General features: G+C 43.2%; 2 long non-coding RNA genes across 2 annotated transcripts in view; both read right to left on the bottom strand.

Annotated features, from left to right (window-relative positions):
* The window catches only part of LOC133050424 (uncharacterized), a 107,595-nt gene extending 88,469 nt beyond the window's left edge, over positions 1–19,126 (bottom strand). The window contains exon 1 of the long non-coding RNA XR_009691610.1: positions 18,129–19,126. This is a non-coding gene — a long non-coding RNA (uncharacterized LOC133050424). The remainder of the gene's footprint in view (positions 1–18,128) is intronic.
* A 107-nt stretch (positions 19,127–19,233) lies between these two features.
* On the bottom strand, positions 19,234–27,460 carry LOC133050418 (uncharacterized). The gene is made up of 3 exons (XR_009691609.1): positions 27,327–27,460; positions 20,156–20,277; positions 19,234–19,448 (listed from the first exon to the last, which is right to left on the bottom strand). It is a non-coding gene; the product is annotated as an uncharacterized LOC133050418 (long non-coding RNA).
* Between the last annotated feature and the right edge of the window lie 105 nt (positions 27,461–27,565).

Here is a 27,565-nt window from a genome sequence, read left to right on the forward strand (position 1 = left end):
ACAATGGAAACAGTGGCTGACTTTATTTTGGGGGGCTCCAAAATCACTGCAGATGGTGATTGCAGCCATGAAATTAAAAGATTCTTACTCCTTGGAAGGAAAGTTATGACCAACCTAGACAGCATATTAAAAAGCAGAGACATTATTTTTATCAACAAAGGTCCATCTAGTCAAGGCTATGGTTTTTCCAGTGGTCACATATGGATGTGAGAGTTGGACTATAAAGAAAGCTGAGCACTGAAGAACTGATGCTTTTGAACTGTGGTGTTGCAGAAGACTCTGGAGAGTCCCTTGGACCGCAATGGGATCCAACCAGTCCATCCTAAAGGAAATCAGTCCTGGGTTCTCATTGGAAGGACTGATGTTGAAACCGAAACTCCAGTATTTTGGCCACTTGATGCGAAGAGCTGACTCATTTGAAAAGACCCTGATGTTGGGATATTGAAGGCAGGAGGAGAAGGGGATGACAGAGGATGAGATGGTTAGATGGCATCACCAACTCAATGGACATGGGTTTGAGAGTTGGTGATGGACAGGGAGGCCTGGCGTGCTGCGATTCATGGGGTCGCAAAGAGTCATACATGACTGAGCGACTGAAGTGAACTGAACAGATCTGATGGTTTGAGAAGAACACAGCAGGAGGAAGAGCAAGGACCAGGGTCTGGGACCGCATACTGGTGTGAGATGTGCCCCCGGCACACCCCATCCACTGGGTGGATCAGTCTTTGGGCAAACGTTATTATGTACCTTCTGCATTTCCTAGGCTGAGTGGGGGTGATGCACACAAGAATCATGAGTGGTCCCTGCTCAGAAGAGCTCACTGCAAAGTGCTCAGAACTGCTCACAAGGGTGTCGCCTAGACTCCAGGCTGAAAGTCAGGAGGCTGAAAGGTCTCTGTTCTTTCCCTGGGCAAGAGCATCTCACACAAAAGGACACTCAAGCCCCACCAGGATTTAAGAGCTAGAGGAACAGAAGGGCTAGGTAAACTTTGGGATAGTTTCTAAGTCATCACAATACAGTTCTGTTGGTCCTTCCTCATCTGTTTCATTGGTTTCTCCTGGACACTTTCCCTTCTAAAATCTGTTCTTTGACCACCCTCCCTGCCACAAACACTCACATTCACCAAAGACCTCAAGCTGACATCCCCCTGGACTGCCTTTCCCAGCAATGCCTCTTACTCCAAATTACTTCCCCTCCCCAGAAAGTCCTCCAACCCTTCAACCGCGAAGACCTCAGCCCGACGGTAAGAAGATGAGCAAAGGGAGTGGTAGGATGTGAACAGTTACAATGCTCTCAGATCTGCCTGTGGGCCAACTTTTTTTTTAAATAACACTTAAATTTTCAAATTGTAGGTGTCATTTCAGGCAGTCTGGAAGGGATGTTTAAGGCAGGGACTTGTTTCAGGGGTCTTTCAGATTCCACAACCGGAATGCAGGCACCCCCACCCACAAATAAACTTGGCCCTGGGAACGAAAAGAAGACACAGCTCTCCCACCAGAGAGAATAGGCAGCCTCTGCCGTTCTCTGTTTAGGATCCACCAGTTCATGGCGGGCCCTGGGCTGGCCTGGGTGAATCTGTATCCTCTCCTCGTAGGACCAAAGAGCTGGTTTGAAGGTGATGGTGGGAGACAGCTGCCCACGACAAGGTAAGCACGGCTCTGGGACCCAGATCTGTCCGCCCTGATCAGTTCCTGACCACTGGATCCCAGCACATCAACCAGGGACTCAGAGAAGCCCAGGGACCCTCAGACACAGCAGCTTCCTGTCCCCCCTCTGCCCTCCACCCCCAGCCTTGCTCAATCCTCTTGTTCCCTGCCCAGGAGCCCAGGCACTCCCTTGGATGTTCAGAGAAGCCTGGTGCAGACTCCAGCACCCCCATCTGCCGCCCACCAGGCCCAGCTCCTGCCTTTTCACAGATTCTTCCAGGAATCTGACCAGGACTTCCTAGCAGGCCTCTGATCCCCAAGCCCTTATCAGTGATGAGCCAAATCCTCTATCTTCTTCTGGGACCCAGCCCTTAGCATAGCCATCTCTGGCTCAAATCCCACCCCAGCTGGGCCGCTCCTGAAGACAGGATTTATCTTCGGGGAGCCAAAGCACCAGGCCCTCCTCAAAGCCTCCGGGTAAACACCCGCTGATAAAACTCAGCCACATCCCAGGTGGTGGCTCTGGTCAATAGGTAGGTGAGGGTCCCAGAGGCCCGAGCTCCAGCAGCGGGCTGTGGGTGCACCTCGACATTCACCAGAAAAGCCAGCCTCACGGGAGATGGTGATCACAATCCTTCCAAATCGGAAGATCGGGCATATGGAATGTTTTCACCTCCTTGCTTCTCCAGTTTTGGAAGAAAATAGACCAAAGTCATCTCCAGGGGTGAAGGGAGTCTTATCAAGCTGAAGAGAACTCTAGGAAACCTCAGCCATCTTGCAGGCTCCTTCGCCTGTTTTCCTAGCAGTCACCCTGATAGCCCCCACTGGCCTCGCTTCCCCCCCGCCAGTAAACAAGCGGCTCTAATTAAGCTCGTTCTGTTGGATAAAGGTATACAACCTTGAAGGGCCCATAAAACACAGCTTCACTCTGAAGACTTCAAAAAGCGCGAGGTCCCCCTGTCAGGCCCGAGACAAGGTTAATTTACGTCGCTGCTATCTTCCTCTGAAGGACTCGAGTTACCCCACATCTGTTCCCTGTCTAATCTTTGGAGGAACAGTGTGGTGGTCTTGGCAGCTCAAGGCAATGACTGGTCTCTTAACTGTTTCCTGCCCGACACGTCCAGACTTTCAGATCGGAATTGCTTTCGCCTCTATCCATTCCCTTTCAGATGATGAATGTCCTGGCCATTCTGTGTTCCTTGACTTCAACTCAAGGAAACTGCCCTGCTCCCTGGACTGGCTGACTTCACTCTGAGAGAGACACTTGGAAGACTGGCAGGAGAAGAAAGCAACTACCCTTTCATTTTCAAAACGAAAAGCAAAGACGATACAAGACGGGAAATTATGCAAGAAAATCTGGATGTCAGACAACGCTGTTTTTCAGTCTGTGGTTGCAATTAGAATTTTTTTGAAATTAAACAGAACAAAAATATCAGAGTGTATTACATTAGTAAGGGCATTCTTTTGTAGAAATTTTGCTTTAACTGTATAAGTGTGTGAGTGTATATTTTCTGGGGTATAATTTAAAATCCCTTCCCATAAGTTGCAGTCAAAGGAGCTTGCAATTCTGGTGGAGTGTATCTGGAGCTGTCTCGGTGCTACGGCTTTTAACATTTCTCCTCAATGTGACTGTGACCAAGTCTGTTTTCTCATCTGCAAATTGAAAGTGGTAATGGGTGGTCAAGAGGCCCCAATAAGATAAAATGCATGTGAGCTTTACTTCAAGGCTCTATGCCAATCAAACTCCACCTTACATCCCAGGAAGGGCTTCACGGAGCATGCCCAAGGTGGGTACCAGATGAGAGAAAGGGGGTCACAGAGGAAGCATCAGACTCAGGTGGGCATCAGGACCTCACCTCACACGTTGCCTCATTTATTTAACAATATTCATTGGAGGCCTTCTATGCATTTGACTATAGCGATAAATAGACAAAGGCTTTGCCTTTGTGGAGCCAATATTCTAGTGGCGGGAAGACAAATTAAAAGAAAAAAATGACTGTGTGTGATATGAGGTTGAATTCTATGGGGGAAAATTAAATGATCTACAAGTAGACCAGTGCACTTGTTACCAAATTTATCTAAGATCCCATGCAATGTTTTAGCAAGTTTGGGTGGCTAAAATGGTGGGAAATCACTGTATATGTATCTGTGTTACTTAGACGTGATGTGGTATGTGAAGTACCCAAAGAACCTTTTTGCAAAGGACACCCTTGGAATGCTCTTGATTTCTAGGAGAGAAATAAATACATGGAATTTGTCAGCTGAACTAGTAGTAAAGCCAAAACATAAACAGGTTTGAGAGAGGCTTAGATAAATACATGGATAATAAATGTTTAGTGGCATTTAGTTTAAAAAAATATATTTTGTTTTATTTATTTGGTTGTGCAGGGTCTTAAGTTGTGCATGAAGGATCTAGTTCCTTGACCAGGGATCAAACCCAGACTCTCTGCATTGAGAGAATGGATTGTTAACCACTGAACCACCAGGGAAGTACCTAAAAAATTTTTAAAGACAATATACAAACTATGGGGAGTCCTGACAGCCCTTTGCACCAAGCCACTGGTTACTCACCATCATCATCAGTACCACATAATTGCTGCCTACTGACTAAAGTCCCAGGTCTCCAGCTTTTATGATAAGTTGTAGAAGCCAAGTTCAAAGGCTGGGAAACCACACCTAAGGCTGGGAATCCTGGATACTCATCCTTGCTTCCAGTTTTCATTTCTGTCAGCTCACATTTCTAAGGCTCACACTGTCCTTTACAAAACTAGTTCATCTCGTGAGGCCCCACAGAGTGAAAAAACACCAAAAAGAGAAAAATCACTGATATAAAATTGTATGCTGAGGCTGGGGAGAAACCAGCACGCTGTTGCCATGATGCTTTACAAGGTTAACAAGTATGTGAATTAACCGCACCCAATAACCTGATCCTGGTGGATGGTGGTGGTGGTTTAATCACTAAGTTGTGTACAACTCTTGTGACCCCATGGACTGTAGTCCACCAGGCTCCTCTGTCCATGGAATTTCCCAGGCAAGAATACTGGAGTGGGGTGCGATTTCCTCCTCCTGGGGATCTTCTTGACCCAGGATCAAACCTAAGTCTCCTGCATCACAGGCAGATTCTTTACTGACTGAACCAGCAGGGAAGCCCATTGAAGGTGGAACTGTTTCTCAAAGGTGGTATGCATTAACCAAACTAAGTGAGATTTACCCATAAAAGAGATTCAAATGGACACACATATATGTGTGGCTGGGTCCCTTTGCTGTCCATCTGAAACTATCACAACATTGTTAATCGGCTATAGTCCAACACAAAGTAAAAAGTTTAAAATAAAAAGATTTCAAATTTAAAAAATAAAATTAGAAAATTAAACCACTGGAATTTCCTGGGGGGCGGGGACAAAGGCAGTGTGGATTAACCAAACTGAGATTTACATATAAAGCAGAAATTCAAATTTTCACTTAAAAAAAAAAAAAAACTATTGTCCTATGGTCTAGTACAGAGTCAGCGAACTAAGGTTTGTTAGCTCCCCCTGACGTCTGTTTGTCTAAACCACGTCACACTGGAGCTCACCCAGGCCCGAGGTTTACACGTGTGTCGAGGGCTTCCGTACCCCCAGCGCAGCAGAACTGCATTGCTGTCACGGAGCTGCTACGGCCTGCAAGGCCTAAAATACCCGCAGTCCTGCCCTGGACAAAAAAGTGTGCTAAACTCTGAAGGGAAGAGAATATTTTTGTCAATGCAACTAATACATTCTCCCCTTGGAGGAGAAAATTAAAAGTGAGAACTTTGCTTCATGAGCATAGGAGCAGAACAGGTGGGCTCGCTTGGGTGATGTGAAGGACTCGTTCTCAGCCGAGGAAGCATAAGACGTGGTTGTCTGTTACGGAGGAGCCATGTGAGTATGGTTTCCTTTAGATTTTTTTTTTTTTTTCCTTTAGATATTTTTATGTGAATCATTTTTAAAGTCTTTATTGAATTTGTTATAATATAATGTTCATTGGAATATAATATAATGTTCATTGGAAAGACTGATGTTGAAGCTGAAACTCCAATACTTTGGCCACCTGATGCAAAGAGCTGACTCACTGGAGAGACCCTGATGCTGGGAAAGATTGAAGGCAGGAGGAGAAGGGGACGACAGAGGATGAGATGGTTGGATGGCATCACTATCTCAATGGACATGAGTTTGAGTAAACTCCGGGAGTTGGTGATGGACAGGGAGGCCTGGCGTGCTGCAGTCCATGGGGTGGTAAAGAGTCGGACACGACTGAGCGACTGAACTGAACTGATAAAACTGCTACTGTGTTAAGTTTTGGTTTTTTGGTCAAGAGGCAGGTGGGATCTTAGCTCCCTGACCACGGATCAAACCCATAGCTCCTGCATTGGAAGGCGAACTCTCAACCATTGGACCAGCAGTGAAATCCCAGGGAGTCATGATACTAAAATCCACCAGAAAAGCTTCTCTGTCCTCTGGGCTGTGCCTGAACGGACCTGACCACTATTTACTTCTTCCTGTCTTTGTCATCATGCCTCTGTTGGTGGAGAACCCCCATCAGATTTATGTAGCATGCTAATCCCCAGGCTTCGCGCAGCATGAGCCAAATCAGTCCTGCTTCCTCCCTGCTCAGAGCCTGCCTCATCAGTGACACATCTGGACGGAATACAGACGTGACTCCGAAGCCATGAAGTATAACACAGCTATGGACTCAGGATGCTCTCACTGGTGGTAAAGGATGGCTGTTCCTAGAAGCACAGCCAATTTCTGAAAATCATCTTTAGTTCTCTTACCCACGTTACACTTCTAAATCTTCTTTCTCCATCTTCAAAAGTCCATTATGCTGTGTGTGAGATTTCCTAATAACACGGGCAGACTGTCCTTCTCATTGTGAGTCATATATCTCTGGCTATCGACAAGCCTTTTCTTATACACATCAACTCAGTGTCTTCTAGTTCTGTCCGTCCCTCCCCGTTGAGATGGTATGGCTAGGGAAACAAGAAAAGAAAAAGAGGGAGTGATGGGGAGAAGAGGAGAGAGAAAAGAAAGACGGAGGGAAGGAGGGAGGGAGGAAGGAAAGCGGAGGAATTAAAAAGAGAAAGGGAGGAAGGGAAGAAAAAAAGGAGAAAAGAAACAAAGATGAAAATTCCTAATTTGTAAATTTTATTCCTGCCATATTTCCACATATAAATTGTTAATTGTGTCCCCCTGCTACAAAAAAAAGATGTTGACATCCTAAGTGCCAGTGTCTCAGACCGTGACCTCATTTCCAAACACTGTTGTTGCAGATGTAATAGTTAAGGTCAAGTCATACTGAAGTATGGTGGGCTCCTGACGCAGTATGATCGGTGTCCTTCTAAGAGGAAAGACCCTCAGAGAACACCATCCAACCACAGAGAAAGAATGTGGGTGATGCAGACTGGGGCATGCCAGTGATGGTGGGCAAAGACCAGGAGTTAGGAAGAGTCAAGGAAGGATGTCCCTACACATTTTGAAGGCAGCGTGGCCCTCCTGTCATCTTGACTTCAGGCTTCTGGCTTCCAGTACTCTGAGACTATATATATGCGATTGTTGTTTTAAGTCACCCTGTCCAGGTTCTCTGTCACAGCAGCCTCAGCAAACTGATGAAGAACTATGCTGAATCTTGCAGCTCAGGGCCAGGCTATGTGCCCCCTAATCTATTTCAGGGCATTGGTCTTATAGCTGAACCCATTTCTCTTTTTCCAGTTTTTAGGGGCTTCTCCTGTTTGACCTTACTTACTTTCTGCATGTGGAGGGCAGTCATTTTGCTGAAGAATTGTTTCCTGTCTACCTCAATAAATGCTTTTCGAACCATGTTGCACAAACTGCTGTGTCTTACACAAGAGCACTTTACTAAAAAAGTACGTGGAAGTACCTTTTCTTATACACTCCTAACACATGTCGAGTTCTCTCTTCCATGGGTGCGCAGTGGGTTAAGACACTAAAACTCTCGTCCATACTCTCTAAGGCTTTTCCTTTCTTTAACTGTGAATTACTGCACTTCCCATTAGCCCCAGCTTCTGGAACCAGGCCACGCTCCTCCCCCAAATCAGACACAACCCACGTAGACAAATATCCTTTTAAGACGCATCACGATTCAAGCAGATTCTGGCTCCAGTCACTGGTAAAGAACAGTGATGATGATGACAGGAATCTTTGGCTTTTTTTAAGCCATAAACTTAGCTCGAGAGTTCTGATTCATAGATGGATACGAAACACTGTGGGAACGTTGATTAGCAGGTGGTCACATCAGGTGGATGAATTGCTTCTCCTTTCTCCAAAGTTATTCACAGTTCATTTTCCCTTCAGAATATTTTAGGTAAGGGCTTGGAACGCTAACATGTTTGGGTTTTAGATCCTGGAAGGAGTGCAATGGAATTTTTTGGCATGCTCTGTTGAGTGATTTACGTACCGCTCCCATTGGATAATTTGTTTTACGCATGCGTGACAAGACTGACGCTCTGGAAATGCTTGTTTCAAATTTGCATGTGTTGGCCCTTCCGCATCCTGCACTTGAATGAAAAAAAAAACAAAAAACCCTCTGAAAGAGATGGTTACGCTACCTCCTGAGGGAAAAGATCTTGAGATAGATCCTTTTTTTCTTTTCTTTTTTTTCCCCATCAGGAAGCGTCATTAAGCAGCCAAGAGTAGGAACGCCGGTTTTAAGATTGGCAGGAAAATACCCAGCTAAAATAACTTAGAAATATGTTGGGAATTTCAAAAACATGATGTGTGCAGAAAGGATAATCAAAACAAGAATCTCTGAGGCCGCCAGGGAGCGGCAAAGCAAGCAAACTCCACTGAGGGTTTGCTGGTGAGGGCTTCTCTTTGATGAAACAGGCCATCAGTGGCTCTTACACTTCTGAGCATGAATGTCACCCTGGTTGAGCAGAAAGAGGACTGTGAACATATCATATCCAAATGACACTGAAGACAGCAGTGTAGAAGCATCAGCCCCCTTGGAATAATTTTGGCCAGAGCGGTGGCAAGCTAGCTAGCATCAGAAGAGTGTTATCGTTACAATGTCCTGAAACGCAGAGCTAGAAGATGGAGGACACATTCCATTGAGCTGTAGATGGGCCGTTGAGCCTATTCAATGGGTACCCCTGTCAATAAATAAGATGATGTGGTCCTGATCATTCACTATCAGTTGAGAACCCCATAGGGTTCCATACACCCCACAGGGTGGAGGGTCAGGCTCACAGGGCCAGAGCTAACAGGGGTCACACCCAGCAGTTTGGTTTGTCAACAGGAACCCTGGATTCACACCAAGAACTAAGGTCTGGCTTATGAATCATCTTTCTTCATCTGAGATAAGTGATTTTTCTAGGGTCAGTCACCATGTTTAGCACCCTGGGAGAGATCAACACACCCAGATGCATCTGTATAAAGGCAAAGAAAGATTAACCTTGGTGCTCTTAGAGAGGGCATTGTATCAATTAGGGGCCATGAGGCAGACAGATGGTGCATTAAGAGTTTAAGGAAGTTGAATGAGGAAACGGGTGAAGGGAGCCATCAAGCCTTGCTGACATGCCAGGAGGAGCAACACCAGAAATCTGTCACCACCTGGAGTCTGAGAGGACACACAGAGTGGGTGGCATGCTCGGAGCCCAGAGCATCAGAGCCGTGGAAGGCCGTGCAAGTCCTTTTGCTGTAAATGATGGAGCTGCTGCTACAACCGCGATGCAGCAGGAAGGAACTAGGAAATGAACAGGTGGCTCCTTTCTCTTCCCAGCTGCAGTCTCTGGAGGTACTTCCCTTTAGTCCAAACTCCAGGCAGCCCTCTTAGCCACAGAGCAGGACAGAAGACTGGAGGATGAATTGGTGGATGAAGGAGAGGCAAACAGGAAGTAATTTTTGGCACAGGCACCGAAAAATGCAACAGGCCTCTCCTTTGTGTACGGTTGCAATCATAGGTCATCTTGGACTCAAGCACTTTCATGCTGCATAGGGTCACTTGTGGGGTTCATTGTCCCCCCCACATGTTCACTCTATGAGCTGTAAAGCATTTAGGTAACGTACATGTAGGGTGAATGGGTGTTCCTTGCTGGGAAGAGGGGAGGACAATATGGAAGCTCCCTATTGCAATATATATAGGAGTTGATTCCGGGTGTGGAAATGTGGTTTCTTGGCTTCAATATGGCATGAGGGATCTTAACTGCCCCACCAGGTATTGAACCCAAGCCCTCTGCAATGGGAGCATGGAGTCTTAACCACTGGACCGCCAAGGAAGTCCCAGAAATGTAGTTCCCAGAGAGGAAACGTACTAATTCTATAAAGCACAGAAAGCCTCCCAAAGCTGGGCTAACCAAGAGCATAGGAGGTACCTGGGCTGGTGACAAAGATTGAAAATAAGGGCTTCTTGGAGGTTCTGATAGGTCCACAACTAATGTTGAGGATATTCCAGATCCTGTCACTCTGAGCCGGCAACGTGCTTGAGGAATAATGTCTGGGTGTGGGAACATGAGTCAGAAAGAGTATGATCTCTGCACCCAACACAAGTCACTACTGGGACCTACCACAGCACAGATATTACCAGCAACCGCAGACAAATCTTCACCAAACTGGCATAACCCATCTTCAACCACAAACTCAAGAGGCAGCAAGAAATAAAAGCAGGTACTTTCCTGATGGCCCAGTGCCTAAGACTCCACTCTCCCACTGCAAGGCGCCTAGGTTCGATCTCTGGTCAGGGAACTAGGTCCCACATGCCACAGCCACAATCTGGCAGAGTCAAATAAATAAATAAACATTAAAAAATTAATAGTAACAGCAGTAGTGAGTTGATTAGAACCTGATTCTCTCTCCACTGCCTGTGCATCACGGACTGGAGAAGAGGTCTATTGACTCAGCATCAGGAAGCTGACTATTCAGATAGGCAGATGAGATTCACACAGAGAAGAATGCAAGAAAGTGAACAAAACTGGTATGACGTGGCAGAGGCTTTCAGAGCTCAGAGAGATGGCTGCAGATGGTCCCAGAAGACTCACAGAGGCTGAGACCAGAGCCGAGCCCAACAGGAAGAAGACTGTTTAGGGAGGTAGAGGAAGATGTTAGGAGAAAGTCTCATCCCAGCGAAGCTTCCCTAGGTGGAAATGCCAAAGACATGCTGGGGAGATGCTGGGTGACTCATCGGTCCAGAAAAGAGTACACTGAATATGTCTGAGCTGGGAGAGGTGATGAAAGCAGTGTTTACACAAAGTCACTCTGGCCATGGGGTCCCAGATGGACTGCATTTGGGAGCAACTGGAGGTATGAAGACAAGTTAGGGAACTGTTCAAGCTCAGAAATAGTTCAGGCATGAAGTGATGGGGCTCAGACGAGAGTTATAACAGTGGGGAGGGAAGGAGGGGGCCGACTCATGAGACGCTGGTGAGGATGACTAACTGGAAGTGTAGGGAGGGGTGAGGAGAGTAGGAACTAATGGTGCACACCAGCTCTGTAGCCTTAGTGACTCAGGAAATGATGGCGTTATACAGATGTGGCAAATTAGCTGCAGAGGGGGAGGCTAATCATTTAGTGAAATGGTTAAGATGGATTAAAGGACTAAGTATACCATTTGGGAAGATAATTATGGAGCTATTCTTCTACAGACAAGTACTCCACTTGGGTTCAAGAGCTCATAAACAGCCCAGCTGGCCACCATTTCCCCAAACCCCAGACCTAAGAATCATCCTCATCAATGCTGTCTCCATTACTCCCCAGATTAATCAGTCTCCAAATTCTATTAATTTTACTTTTATTATCTCTCAAATCTATCCACTAGCACCACCTATCAATAAATGCTGGTCTTCCTTTTATAGGGCCTCCCTTGTGGCTCAGCTGGTAAGGCATCCCCCAGCAATGTGGGAGACGTGGGTTCGATCCCTGGCTTGGGAAGATCCCCTGGAGAAGGGAAAGGCTACCCACTCCAGTATTCTGGCCTGGAAAATTCCCATGGCCTGGAGGACAGCCCATGGGGTCGCGAAGAGTCGACACGACTGAGCGACTTTCACTTTCCCTTTAGGTTTTGCTGCTGTGTTTGTCGTTCTGTTTGTTTGGGATTTAAAACATCTTCAGAGACACCTTCATAAAACAACAGTGGGCAAGATGTGGGGATGGGCAGATTTTAATCACAGAAGGGGGTTCAGGTTTTTCCTGAGAGCTTTTGCTAGGGGATGAAGCAAAGGTCTCTGGTAAGCAAGGAGGATACTGTTGGAGAAGAAAGAAAGGTCCAGAAATGGAGAAAGAGAGAGACCGCTTCTCCAGCTTGGGTGGACATGCAGGGGCGGGGGAACTGGGATCTGACTGGCGTGTGAGCCTATGGCTGTTTGGCCTCTCACTTGAAAATCCTAGGAGTTTCCAAGTCCACAGAGCTCTCCAGTCACAACTAATACCTGTCCACTCAGAGCCCTCACACATTTTTTTTCCTTCATTCCAGCCAGCTCAAAAGGACCTTGATGTGACTGATCTCATCAAAAACAGTAAGCGCAGAGCAAGACTAAAACTTCAGGCTTGCCTCAAGCAAGCTAGATTTCTTCAAAGTATCTTCTTTGGTTGTTTCTCTATCTTCTTTCAGCTGTTTTCCTACCCTTGATCCTGCCTCAGTTTGAGATGTCTGCTAAATTTCCCCAGGTCAGGGTTTTAACATAGTGTTGGGTTATCCCCAGTGAGCAAGGAGGGTAAAAACTGACTACAAAATAATAAAATAAGAATAAGAAAAAATGAAGTAAACATCAAAAGCAAATAAAGGCAGAAAGGAAGAAGAAAATTGGACTACATCTACAGATGGCTTGATGTACTACATTTACATTTGTGTTGAAAATCCCAAGGAATCTATATGAGGACTACTAGAGTTAATATGTAAATTTAGCAAGGCTGGTGAATACAAAGTTAAATATCCAAAAATGAATTGTACTTTGTATGCTAGCAGAAAGCAATCAGAAAATTAATGAAAATTCTACTTACAAGAGGGGACCTAAAAACAAAACATACTTAGGAATATATTTAACAAGAGATATGTGAGAACTCATCATTGAATATTATAGAACACTGCTCAAAAAAATTAGGGAAGACTCACATACACAGAGAAATAATCCATGTACATAGGTTTATTGGAAGGTTCTCATTTCATAATAAGCTGGAATTCACAGATTCATTCACAGATGCAATTGTTAAGGTGTCAGTTTTACCCAAATTGATCACTGGATTCAAAGCAAACCCCATCAAAATTCCAGTCAGCATTTGACTAAATCTGACAAGCTGATTCTAAATTGTATTTGGAAATTTGATGGCTCTAGAATAACCAAAACAATTTGAAAAAGAAGAACAAGATGGAACTTGATAGTGTCAGAAGAACTTACACTATCTACAAAAATCAAGATAGTACAGTACTGACAAAAAGACAGGCATAAGGAACAACGGAACAGAACAGAGTCTGGAAAGAACTCCTTCCTTGTATATCTAAGGGTACTAGAACAACTGGATATCCATATGCAAAAAAAAAAAAGGGCAACTCAAACTATACACAAAAATTAACTCGAAATGACCACAGACCTAAATAACCCCCTGGACTATAACCTGCCAGGCTCCTCTGGCCATGGAATTTTCCAGGCAGGAGTAGTGGAATGGGTTGCCATTTTCTTCTCCAGGAGATCTTCCTGATCCAGGGATCGAACCCAGGTCTTCTGCACTGCACACAGATTCTTTACCATCTGAGCCACCAGGGGAGGGTTTCCCAGGTGGTGTTAGTGGTAAAGAACCCACCTGCCAATGCAGGAGACCTAAGAGACGTGGGTTCAATTCCTAGGTTGGGAAGATCCCCTGGAGGAGGGCATGGCAACCCACACCAGTGTTCTTGCTTAGAGAAGCCCCATGGACAGAGGAGCCTGGCGGGCTACAGTCCATAGGGTCGCAATGAGTCGGACATGACTGAAGTGACTGAGCGCGCATGCCACCAGAGAAGCTCTAAGTATAAAGTTTAGTACTATACAAAATTTCTAGAAGAAAACAATGGAGAAATTTTACTGACTTGGGTTTTGTAAAGATTTATTAAATAGGATACAAAAACCATGAGGCATAAAAGAAAACACCACCAAAACAGGATTTATCAAAAGAAAAGTTGGAGTCTTCAAAAGAAAATGAAAAGATAACCCAGAGAATGTGAAAAATGTTTTTGAAGCATATATTCAACAAAGGACTTGTAACTGGACAATTTCAAGAACACTGATAACTCAATACTAAGAAGGCAAACAATTCAATTTAAAAAATGAGTGAAAGAATTGAACAGATACTTCACTAATGACAGAATACAAGTTGCGTGAAAAAATGTAAACGACATTAAATCAGCAGGGAAATGGAAATTAAAACTACCGTGAAATTCCACCATGCGCCCATCAGAATGGCTATAATTAAACAATGGATGAAACCAAATGGAGGTGAGGGTGTTGAGCAACTGGAATTCTCATTCATCCCTTGTGGGAAAGTTATATGGCTCAATCACTCAGAAAAAACTTTTTGGTAATTTCTGAAAAAATGAAACGTATGACCCAGATGTTTCACTCCCAAGTATATACACAAAAGAAGTGAAAACGTATGTCCACACAAAGACTTGTATACAAATCTTTATAAGAGTTTTGCATACAACCACCCCCAATTGGAAATCATCCATAGAAGCTTTATGTACAACAGTCAAAAACTAAAACCTATCCAGATGTTCCCAGGCAGGTTATGGATAAACTGAAAGCTGTGGAATATTATACAACAGTAAAAACAAACAAACTGCTAATATAGCCACAAAACAAATGAATGTCAACATCACTGAACGTAAAAGCCAAACATAAGACAACGATTCCATTTTTATAAAAATCTATAAATGCAAAAAAAAAAAAAACCTGTGACAAGAAAATCAGCTCTGTTTTGATTGGGACCAAGGGTAGAACAAGGGAGGGACAGAAAAGAGGCAAGAAGAAATTTTAGAGGATGGCAAAAATATTCTCTATCATGGTTGTGGCAGTAGTTCCACATCTATACACTGAGTGTTATTTTTTTTTTTTTGGCCGCACCATGCAGCATGTGGGATCTTAGTTCAATGACCAGGGATCAAACCTGCACCCTCTGCATTGGAAGCTTGGATTGCCAGGGAAGTCCGAGTTGTGCATTTTAAATGAATGCATTACACGGCACATAAATGACATGTCAATAAAGTTAATTTTCAAATAAAAATGAAGACTGGTCCAATACTTCGTCTTTACATATACCTACATCTCTACATAAAACCTCCTGTCTCTGAAATTTGAACTCGAACTTGCCAAATAGCATCAGATCACTTGCCAGCATAATATAACGAGGGATCCACTGGTTGTCAATTTTCCTTTTCTTCCTGTCATGCATACCCTACATCTCACTCTTATCTACCAGTCCACTCGCAAAATAAAAGCATGAAATTCCCTTCTGACTAACCCAACAGCTTTAGGCTTCCCTGAAACAACAAACACAACAGCATGTGTGTATGTGTGTCCTTTCCCCAAAAACATCCTTTCAAGCAGGAAGTGAGACAAGGAAGCAAGTGATGGAACTGGATGTAATGACTAAATGGCTAAAAGGGCATGAATAAAGAACTGTAGGAGTACGGACTTCTCTGGTGGACCAGTGGTTAAGTTTTCCTGCTTCCAATACAAAGGGCATGAGTTCAATTCCTGGTTGGAGATCTAAGACCCCACATACCATGCAACTAAAAAAAAAAAAAAAATTGTAGGAGTTAACCGATTATAGATAAATCATGCCACTTTGGGATGGATTATTGAGGAGAAAGGGGACAACCATTTTCAGATCGGCTGAATCAACGCTGGTCTGCAAAGCTTTCACAGGGATCCTGCACTCCCTCACTTCAGGTCACCTCCTACACAGAAAATCTGTTGAACTAGCTTACTTCCTTCAGTTTAGCGGGTCTTTTCTTCTGGTGGGGATTCCTTAAAGCTGCATATAGTTAGCCTCATCCTATGATTTGCTGTGATTTCAAAGCTAGTCACAATTATTCCTCCTGATTCCAAGAAGGCATGCCAGCATCTCAAAAGTCTTTGTTATTGTTCACATATCCAGCCCTATTGTTCTGACCAGCTGATGACTGATATTTGTGCAGGGTCTGAGTTCTGCTACTTTTTTTTTTCTTTTGGCAATGGTCCAATAAAACTTTATTTACAAAAACAGGCATAGTTTGCACATTTTGTATTAGAGGATTTACAATAGCTAAAATGTATTCTAATTTTGCCCTTGTTTCTACTGCATGGTCCTTTGGAGTCCCAATAAAAAAGCTGGAAGTGGTTGCCACGGTCATCGGGACTTGAACTTGAAGCCATCTCCCCAGATGCTGAAATCACTCTTCAAATGAGTTTGGCTCCTCCTAAGCGTCAACAATACTTGCTGACTCAGAGGAGCATGAGTGCCGGACAGCAGCTGAAGTAGGGGCCTTGCTAACCTCTGGCTCTTTCTGAAGGCCAGTTGGTACTGCTTCTTAGCTAGGGCTTTGGAATCATGAAACTTTGTTGAATACGGTGATAACACTTAATTCCTGCCAGTTGCCCTCTGGTCAGAAGTATAATTAGAGGTCTGCAGATGGTCTGGCAAGGTTTTTGGAAGCAGTAGAAACCAGCAGCTGAGAGCACAGCTATATGAAATTAAAAACTGTTTCAAGATATGGACCATATGGACATGTACAAATCCATTAGGGAACATGGTTAGCTCTTTGCATTATATGAGTATTACATGCTATGGGAAATCAGGGACGATCAGAGAGAAACACTGGAAAGGAAAAGAGAGAAACATGAATCAAAATCTTAACCTAGGATGGTTGCTTCTCAGATTTAGTAGGATATACTTTGGTTAAGAAAACATAGAGAAAACAGACTCAAAACTAATAACTCAAAGACTGACTGGGGAGAATGAGTCAAATAGCAATGCTTCTTTTCTCGATCCTTAAAATGTGTTAGGGTCTTGTTTTAAACTAGAGAGACCAAATTAGTCTTTTTATGACTATAATTCAAAAGTCTTTATTATAGTAGCATGTTGAGCACTATGGTTTTCATTTTAGGAGTATTACAGATTTGCATAATATTGTGGGAACAAGGAGTATGAGCCTTACACCGGCAGAAGAAATCAGTGATAAGAAGTTAGACTAGCAGAGAAATGAATGATCAAAGGGAATCTTTGAAAAGACAGTAAGATATTGAATGCATTCAAGGAAACCTGTTTACCAGCTGCTTGGCTAAAAGTTCATTTTAAAAAAATCAGGGATGTGGCCTGTACTATTTGAGACTCTCTGTGTCTTCAGGAGACGGACACTAGGATTAAAACTCAAAATCTTTCATCAGTTTCCTGAATATTGGGACAATATCGTGTTCAGTTGTAATCCATATGTTTTGCATTTTCAGGGTCAGGTTTCTTCCTGGTTTCATGAGCCATCAGGGACTCTCTTCTCTTAGGTGTGTAAGCAACGGTGATTCCTTCATGAATCAGGGTGCAAGCCTAGCTTTTACACACTTTTAATGATCTCTGTCCCCAATCAGAGAAGGACCTCTCTGGTCTGAGTTAGACTGACACTGAGGCAAGTCTGCCGGACGCCTGCCTTGTCTGCAATTCTAGGTGATGCTGAGGGTTTCTAGGAAGAACGGATCAGGCTTTAAGACAGCCCCCTTCCACCGCGTTCAAAAACAAAATAGTAATAGACATCAGAAGGATGAAGACAGGAACACTGGGAGGGGCAAAGAATCATTCCCAGGCAAAAGGTATTGTCAGCGGAAGTCTTCCTTTGGCTCAGGTTAGATTTCAAAAGACATTTCTCTAAGCGAAAGTTAATATTAAATTAGAGTTCAGAGAGTAAACTGAAATTTTTAAATACTGTAATCTGAAGCCATCTCTTTTGGGTAGCAAAACTGAAATCCATACGCTAGCAGATGATCTTTGACTCAAACCATTTTAAAGGACCAACATCACACTTTGTAATATTCCGTTATTATTAACTCTATTCAAAAATATGTTTCTCACAGGTTCTTTGCACATTGTTAAATGTGCAAAAAATGGAGAATTTTCAAGGACCTTGGGCCTCTCTGCTCAGTTATATAATACGTGGGTGGGACAGCATAAGGATGACCTGACATTCTTGGGTCACACTAAAGAATAAATCCCTTAGAATTTATTCCCATCTTTTTTCTTCAATTTTGGTACCTGGTTCTTTTATGCAGTGACAGCTTCTGTCTATTATCCCAGTTTATAGTTCTAGTCTGCCCTATATCCATGTCTGGCATTCACCACAAAGTACTGAAGTTACTGTTGAACAAATCACTGTTGAATCTAGGAATTTTCTACCCTAAAGCAGCAAATTAAACACTTATTATGTCTAAGTTATTGGGAAACAGAAAGATGAAAACCCACACGCCCCGTTAAAAAAAAAAAAAAAAAAAAACTTAAGGCAGCAAATATTTTTTACCTTTAAATTCTTTCTTCTTTTTGCTGGAGATAACTGGAATTTGTTGCTTAATTTCCTTTAGAGTTTCTCAAGCAGCCTTCCTACAAAGTCCAACACCTGGAGATGATGCTGAGGTGATTGGACCAGCGGACTTGTGAGCGTGGGGAAATCTTCACTCACAGCCACGATGCTGGTTAGAAGCGGGGCTGGGGGGCAGGGAGGCAGAGGCAAGGGCGGAGAAGGTGGAACTGGGAGGAGACGTGGGTCGGGGGAACGCGGCGGCAGCGGTGGGCCGACCGCCACGTGCTTCCTGGGCGGGGTCATCGGCGCGGGACCGGGAGGCGCCTGCGCAGTACAGCCCAGACCCGGCCCCTTGCATGCTTCGCTCCATCCTCCAGGCCAGGTGGTGAGCAAGTCCGCCAGTTTCCGAGGCTGTTTGCCTAGCTGACTGTAGACGCAGGGCATTCACTGCCACAGAACTCTCAGACCTTCTCAACCAACTCATAACCCAACATCCTGATCTGAAGACTGATCGTTTGGGCATTGACACCTGTCACAGCCTGGTGGCCGTGATCAGTGGTGCCACGACCAGCAAGCTGGACTTTGAGAAATTCTAGTACTTATGGAACGATGTTCAGAAGTGGCAGGAAATATACAATTTGACCATTGGTGGTTCAGGGACCGTGGGCAGCGGGGAACTCCCCAGGGACCTTTGAGGCATTCAGGGGTCTACTTGTATCGTCCGAAGCCACTCAGATGAGGGAGGAAACGTGGGTGTTGACAGCTTCATCAGCTCTCTGGTCCGGCTGGTCGGTTTTCCGAGCCTTCAGAACTCTTGACAGAGATGGCACTGGCCAGATGCAGGTGGACACGCAGGAGGGGCTGCAGCTGTCCATGTATTCCCGAACAGGAGCCCGAGACCTGCCGCCTCATCGCCTTCCTATGGGAGTTACCTTGGACTCTCCCCGTTTCACGCAGGGCCGATCCTGTCTGCGGACACACCTTCAGGAGCCTTTCCATTCTTCTAGCCCTGGCACCCAGCCAGGGCCCAACGTGCTTCAACAGGCCGTGCCCCCAAGGTCACCCCACCCCAACACACCCCATCTCACACCCACTGCACCCCCTCTCCTGCACCTGCGCCCTGATCAACACTTGTGTTGCTTCCACACCGTCTCTCAGTTCTGGGACGATCACTTCAGTCCCTTCACATTCATTTCATTACCATCCGGGAGGCGAAATCCAGGCCATCACAGGCCCACGTGCCTCAATGCCTTTGTCTGTGTTCTGCTCCCAGCCTGCCAGGCCCAGGAGGAAATATATGCACCCCAGTTGCTGCTGTTTCTTAAAAAAGAAGAGAAAAAAAAAAAGTTCAGACTTTTCTCATGTAGTTGTTATAAACTCTTATGCGTACCTCCAAGCCTTTTTTGAAGAATTCACATACAGCTCAAGATTCTAAGCCTGTGTTATTTTGAGCTATGATTCAGATTTACATAATTAGGTCAAGAAAGTTCAATAGCAATTTACTCATTACAAAAATCCATCTTCCCCATCTTTGCCCTCAGGAAATGATGAAGCTGTGTTGAAATTAAAGGATCTGTAAACAAAGGAGACCCGGGATCAGATGCTGCCTAAGTATTGGGTTGGCCAAAAAGTTCGTTTGGGTTTTTCAGTAAGATGTTATGGAGAAGCCAGAATGAACTTTTTGGCCAAGCCAATACTATGTACCCAGGGTTTTTGTTTTGTTCCTCACAGTTCTGTCATATCACCTAAAGAAGGAAGAGAACTTTGAATACGCTTCCTGAAAATAATTAATGATTGATTTGCTGTGCTTGGAATGTGTAACAGAGGGAATTCCAGAAACTCTGACTACCCTTACCAGTGGGCAGGAGAAAATGTGCACCTCTTTCTGAAAAACTGATCTCTGCTTGGATATCCTGCTTGTGATCAGGAGAGTGCTGTTTTGGATTTAAAGCCTGCTCTGCAATTCCACCCTGAAGAGAGACTCTATTTTAACAAACAAGCAAAGATACAGACTAAGAAAAAACTACCTTATCAAGTGTATGTTTGTAGAAACCCCACATCGCTTCCTTTGCAGGAGTAGTCTTTGGCAATCATTCCCATTCTGTCTCTGATGTTCATTAGATTGGATAACCTTGGATGAATCAATAGCCTGTAAAATAACCCCCAAAAGTAGTTTGCAAGATTTTATAAACTCAAAGATGTCAGACATTTAGCATCATGTCTGGAATAGCAAAGCTATTTGTTAAATACCAGTTTTCTTACTCTTCTCTTTTCTCCATATGTAGCATTTGAAACTTACTGTGTATACCACTTGGAATTCTACGTAAGCTTTGGGAAAATACTCTTTAATATGTGTGCTTTAGGAGCGCTGTGAAAGAATTTACCCCAGTTACACACCCCATTTACATGGTGAACAAAAGCGTGTAACACTGTGTGAAAAAATCAGGGCCAACCCCTTTTGCAGGTCTCGAGACTAGGTTAAATAACTAGACTCGAGACTAGTTAAATATTCCCCACACTGAAACATGTACGTTGGCCTGCTCCGCCTGATCAAAGGGAGGTTAAAACCAGAGTGCAGAGCACTTTAAGAACCTTGGGCAGTATCAGGCATCAAAAGAAAATTATTATCTGTTTTACCTTCCTTCTAATAACCTACTTAAAAATGAAAGTATATTTGGATGAACTCCAGCTGAAAGAAACCCCCCTCTGAAAGGAGGATTCTGCCAGCTCTTCTAAGTCTGTTTTCTCTGAGCAAAAAGGAAAGTGATCATGAACTTTTGGTGTTGTAATCATTCTGACTAAAGGAGAACATGTTTAAAGGGTTATGTTAGGACCAACATAGATGTGTCTTTGTTTTGAGTCAGGGTTTAACGTACAAAGGCCTTCAAAAGGACAACACCTGGACTCCCCTGGTGGTCCAGGGGTTAAGAATCTGCCTGCAATGCAGGAGACCCAGATTCGATCTCTGGGTGTGAAGTTTCCCTGGAGAAGAGAATGGCCACGCATCCCAGTATTCTTGCCTGGAGAATTCCCTGGACAGAGGAGCCTTGAGAGCTACAGTCCATAGGATCACAGAGTCAGACACAATTTAGTGACTAAGCAACAATACTTTACTCACAGACTAAAGCACTTCAATTGATATAATAGTTCTTGTCAAAGGTTTAAAAAGTACTCCAGTCAAGGCTGTTAAGCTTGGGGGGAAGAAAAAAAAAGACAGAGAAAGAAAGGATGTGGTATAACTTGAAACACACACCTCCTATCTCTTTACCTTCTTCATCTAAATTTCCCCCTGTAGAGGCTTGATGATGTAAATTCATTCCAGATACAAACTTGGACTTCCTGTTATGTGTGGAGTTGTCAGAGAAATATTCGGGACATGCTCATGTTAAAAATGTATTCATCATTTATCTGAAATCCAAGTTTCCCTGAACATCCTGTTTATTTTCTACTTTGGCAACCTTACTACATGTCTTGCTTTGTGGTAAGATCTGGGCTTAAAACACCATCACTTATTTCAAGGAACTCATCTCCTTCAAAGACTCTCGGTGACTCTACTGTGCACAATGGGTAGAAACCCACTGCATGAGAATCTCTTTGGTTCAGCTCCACATTCTTCAGACCAGGAAGCTGGAACCTTAAGAGGTCACCTGATTTGCCCAAAGGCATAAAGTTGCTCCAAGGCAAAGGTGGTACTGGGTCTCAGATTTCAAGATTCTTTCCAGGGTACCTCTGTCCAGAGACCTCTTCACTCCTGCTCCTGAATGCTCTTTATGTAAGGATAAAACAGGAGACTGACATTGGCTTGGAGGGGAGAGGGAGGCTTATAATAGAAATAATCTGATTTCTTTTGATGAGAAAGATAACTGCATTTTAGTCATTCTTTTACACAGAAGACCGTGTAAGAAAGAGTGGAATGGGACAGAGCATACATTCGGTTATACCTGTTCATGTTAAATGAATCACATTAACTTATAGTCTCACCTTATGTAGATGAGAATTATCCCATGATAAGAATCTCTCTCATTGAAATGGTAAAAGTATACCCTTGAGACTTCGACCTCCAGGGGAGTGGATTCTACCTGCCCGGGCATGTTGTATTGACTTGAGGTCATAGTTATGCAAATAACATTCCAAACATTTTTCTCCCACTGACCTAAGGGGGCAGTTCAAGCTCCCACCTCTCCCATTGGTTAGGAACTCTGGCTCCTGGACTTGGAGAACTCTTCAGCCCTAGAATGATATTTTTGTTGTTCATGTGACTTCTGTGAGGGCCCAAATCCTCTCCCACCTTCCCTCACCCTTGCCCTTAGTCAGCATGACAACACTTGACTAAGAATATTCTACTTGAACTTTGGTTGATTTCAGAAGAGTGGCATGACTTAAATGTTGACCATTTACTGATTAACTGTGAAGACAGAATTCCTCAAAACTGTGAAATAAAATTTGAAGCCAAAAATTTGACCCAGGAAAACTGTAAACAAATTTTCTTAGGATCCTTGACATTTATGAACTTTTCTGTGGGATTGCAGCTCTAGATAATGAATTGCTATGCACTGCATCTTTGGGATATTTCTTGCCCTTCTTTTTCTTCTTTCCTCAGACCTCCTGGACATTAGAAATTGGTCTTTTCTTTATCAAGCATGTCCATATATATAAATTATGAAATCGTTGATGACAGGTCTCTTATTTCATAGTTGTAAAAAGATCCCTAATAGGCATCATCACAAACACATGATATATAAGAACATTCCCAGGTGGCCATAGTCTTAAAGAACCTGCCTGCCAATGCAGGAGACTTAAGAGACACAGGTTTGATCCCTGGGTCGGGAGGATCCCCTGGAAGAGGGCAGGGCAACCCACTCCAGTATTCCTGCCTGGAGAATCCCACAGACAAGAGGAGCCTGGCGGGCTACAGTCCATGGGGTTGCAAAGAGATGGACATGACTGAAGTGACTTAGCACGCACACAAGAACATTCAGAGTAGGACTGAGCACAAATTAGGAGCTGTGCTTACAACTGATGGTAGTTCCTTCTTTCTCAAGAAATTCAAGAGAGATCGACGTAGGGCTTCCCAGGTGGCTCAGTGGTAAAGAATGCACCTGCCAATGCAGGAGACAGGGTTTCATCCCTGGCCCAGGAAGATCCCACAGCCATGGAGCAACTAATCCCATGAGCCACAACTATTGAGCCTCTGCTCTAAAGCCCAGGAGGTGCAACTACTGAACCCACATGCTGCAACTAATGTGCCTAGCTAGAGCCCAGGCTCCACAGCAAGAGATGCCTTCGTACCACAACTAGAGAGGAGCCCCTCCTCATCACAACTAGAGAAAAGCCCTCACAGCTACAAAGACCTAGTGCAGCCAAAAATAACTAACTAAATAAATAAGCAAATATTTTTTTTAAAGAGAGAGAGGAGAAACTTGTTATATTCTTTAAAATACTACAAGAGTCAGTGCAGGTATCCCCTGATTTTCGAAAGTTCACTCTAAGCCACTCTGCTTTTTCAGAAGACCTGCATGAGTACTTATTTTCTCTAATGGAAAGAAATCTGAAGGAGATTTTTGCTCTGACCATAAAAGGCAAAAAGCAAAACAAGTGTTCGGCATTTGTTTTGCATTGTAGAGGCAGGGGGTACCCGGAACAAGGAAGGTGGCCCTACCAAGCTTCTTCCCCACAATCACGCTCAGCACCCAACTGCCGTGGCTTTGAACTGTGTCTTTGAGCATCTGTGCTTTATCTCCATGTATTTTGTGCTTCCTTTAGCAAGACATGTCCTAAGATAAATGCTTCTTTGCTTTACACTGCTGTGACTTGTGAAAGGTTCCACTGAAACACTCTACTTTCTGATAGCAAGGGAAACATGGAAAGGTGTACTGGAGGAAGTAGAGATGCATGGAGGGGATAAATGAGATTACAGGAAAGCAGAAGAATAAACCAGGGTTTATTCCCTGGCAGTCCATTGCTTAAGACTCTAGGCTGCCAGTGCAGGGGGTGGGGAACGAAGATCCCACATGCTGCGTGAGATGCTGCCGAAAAATAAAACAAAACAAAAATAAAAACAGAAAAGCCAGCATTTGTTTAGGGTGAGCTAATGCTACTATCAGTGTCCCCAACAAAGAGGGCCTAGCCTTACATTCAGTTACTACCTATCAAAACATTTAATATGAATTAAAATAAGAATTAAAAACTGTCATCCTAACATTTGTTATTATTACTACCTAAAATTCCATCCACCTAAGTGTTCCATTGCCTAAAGGAACCCCAAAGAGATGACAGAATAAGCAGCCTTCTCTGAGTTAAACCTAAAATTATTTCCGCATTGTCATCCTACCCACTTCCTTTTAAAGCTAAGTTTAATCTTGTTGTTGATATACTTATCTAAACCCTTTTTAGAATTCATTTATCTCACAAAGGTAATTCAATTGAGAATGAAAAATATGTTTAGTTTTTTTGAAAGAATTTCTCACTGACTTTCTATTTCTGAGAGTATATCCATTCTATTTGTTATAATGTAATTATTTTCCTTATAGAGGTAATTACTTTGAAGTGGAGCTAAACAACAGTGTCCCTAGATAGCGTGTATTACTGCTACCTTTAGCTGACATTCAAAACAATGGGTACAGACAGCTTTCTCAAAGATGGTGCTATTATTATCACTAACTTCTGTTTACTAATAACTTTAACTAATTAGTATTTAACTGGTGAATAAATGCCTCATTAAACCAATTCTGATAGGTTCATAATGCCATCTAGTGGTCAACCTTCAAAATATCATCCCATGGGCCATTTTCTTTCTACCCATCAAAATAAAGCCTTTAAAATTCTTGAAGAAGTAGCTCCAGCTACAAACCAAGAACTGTTGGTTGGTATCCCAGGACTCTCAGACAAGGCCATGATGGCATTTCTAACATCAAAGCAGTCTTGGTGAAAATTAATTATCATCCTGTGTGCCTTGGGCTCCTCATCCATTTGGGGGATGGAGCCAATGCCATTAGGAAAAAGGGGAGTTGTATAAAGCAGTAATTCAATGCACTAGTTCACTCTCGTTAGTGGTATGCTACATAGCTTATGCTTCCCAACAGGGGAATATAAATATAAGCACTCAGTTCTCTTCAATACCTTAGATAATAAACGATATTTATGCAATCTTTTTATTAAATAAGAATCTTATGTCACCTAATCCTAACAGCTACTTTGTGAACAAAATGGAATGTACGCTTATTACCCTTGAGGGAACTAAAGTTAATGAAAATTAAATGACTTGATCAGAGTCAGGCACCTACCAAAAGCTCAAATTCAATCATAGGTTTTCAGAATCTCAGTGACCCTTTCAATAAACCACCAGCATATTAAAGAGCTGATAATTCATGACAAAGGAGACCTTCCTTCAGAAATACAGAAGACTGAATATATACTTATCTATTAATGTTATTTACTACTTTAGAAGGTATATAAGAAAAAATACATGGTTATCTCAATAGATACTTAGAAAGCAATTGATAAAATACAATGCCCATTCTTGATAGCAGTAGACATCTCAATATAGTAAAAGGATGCCCCCATAGCTTGGTAAAGATTACAAAAAAGAATCCTATCACAAACCTCTCATGTAATGGTGAAACCTTATCATTGTCTTCTAAATCTTGGCTTTTGAGTTTCAAGGATTTGGTTGAACACAGAGCAACTTTTCCCCTGAAGAGGGAGAAGGAAAGCATCAAAGAAATCAAGTAAACGGGTTACATATCCATTGAGACAGAGCTCTTCATCATGTCAGAAACGAAGGGGAGAGGAAAATAGAAACAGTAGAAACTGTAGCAACATCTGAGGAATCCAGGAGACAGTGAGGCTATTCCCCATGGACCGTCTGCTCTCCACAGACGGTCCCAGGTAAGGTTCCTAAGACAAGGCCTCAGAGCGCCCCCTACCGCAAGAGGGTGCAGGAGCGCTTGAATAGAAATAGGTGGTGAAGGCTCTTCTGCAGTCCGGCCTGGTTTCCTACGGAGCCCAAGGGATGTTTGTGAAGAGTGGGATAATTTTAAATCCACTTCTGAGGGATGCAGGAGCAGCGAAGAGAGCCCCCGGATCTGGAGAGGCCTCACTGTCAGTAGCAGTGGTCCTTCTGAATGAGGACCAGATGGAGCCATGGATGTCTCAAGGTGGAGAACCCAATGGTTACCCAGGACATAGCAACCGGGACCCCCTGTGGAACCTACCCACAACCTACGAAAAAGTGTAAAGGAGATGTGGAATTTAAAAAGAATATGCTTGTACCATAAGAAAAATTAAGATCGGGACTTCCCAAGTGGTCTAGCAATTAAGACATTGCCTTCCGATACAGGGGGTGTGGGTTCAATCACTGGACAGGGATCTAAGATCCCACAGGCTTCACGGCCAAAAAAAAAAAAAAAAATCCAGATTCCCAGGATCTTGCCTTCTTTTGCTATCAGAGGTGATAACTTCAAGGTTAGTTCTGTTGTAATTATTCCAAAGTGTAGCTGAAAGGCTGAAACAGTAAGGAGAGATGCAAGAAGCCCCACACAGATGGCACGGCTCAAAAATTACAATTATATCCAGAAAGGGAATGCTTGAATATAATTCTCTGTTCCTTGGGAAGAACAAAGAGAACTCACATAAACCTCACTTACACGGTTATATTTGGAAAACGTAAACCATGCCAAGTGAGTACTGTACAACTACTTTAGTATTAAATGTTGTATATAATATTAGTCATTAACAATGCTTATTTATTGTAAAAAAAATTTTAGAAAATACGACTGAGAAAAATAAATAAAACAATAATATGACCATTGTTAATATGTATCCTTCTAGACATTTTCTTGTGTACAATTTTGGAAAAAAGGAAATTATATCTAATTTATACATGTCTAACTTTACTTCTCTTTAGGCTGCTTTTACCCCTTCATGTGTGGTGAAGATCTTTCACACTTTATTATCCTTCAAAACTACAGTGTATTCTATTGTCCCTCTAGATAAATCTCCCTTTTCTAATAAATATTCAGTTATTTCCAATTTCTTATCTGTATACAAAACACTGCACTACACATCTTTGTTCATACTTGATAAGCTATGAGCTTATGATAGAGTCTTTCAAAATGGAATTACTAAGTCAAAGGGACACATATTTTAAAGACACACTTTAGACAGAATTCCCGGGCAGTCCAAGGGTTAATACTTTACCTTCCAATGCAGGGGGTCCTGGTTCCATCCCAGGTGGGGAGTTAAGATCCCACATGCCTCACAGCCAAAAAAAAAAAACAAAACATAAAACACAAGCAATGCTGTAACAAATTCAATAAAGCCTTTTAAAAACTGGCCTACATCAAAAGAAATCTTAAAAAATAAAATAAAGACACACATTAGAAAGAAAGTGAAAGTGAAAGTCACTCAGTCGTGTCCCCATGGACTATACAGTCCAT

Source organism: Dama dama, chromosome 32 (genome assembly GCF_033118175.1).
Source record: "Dama dama isolate Ldn47 chromosome 32, ASM3311817v1, whole genome shotgun sequence".
NCBI lineage: Eukaryota > Metazoa > Chordata > Mammalia > Artiodactyla > Cervidae > Dama > Dama dama.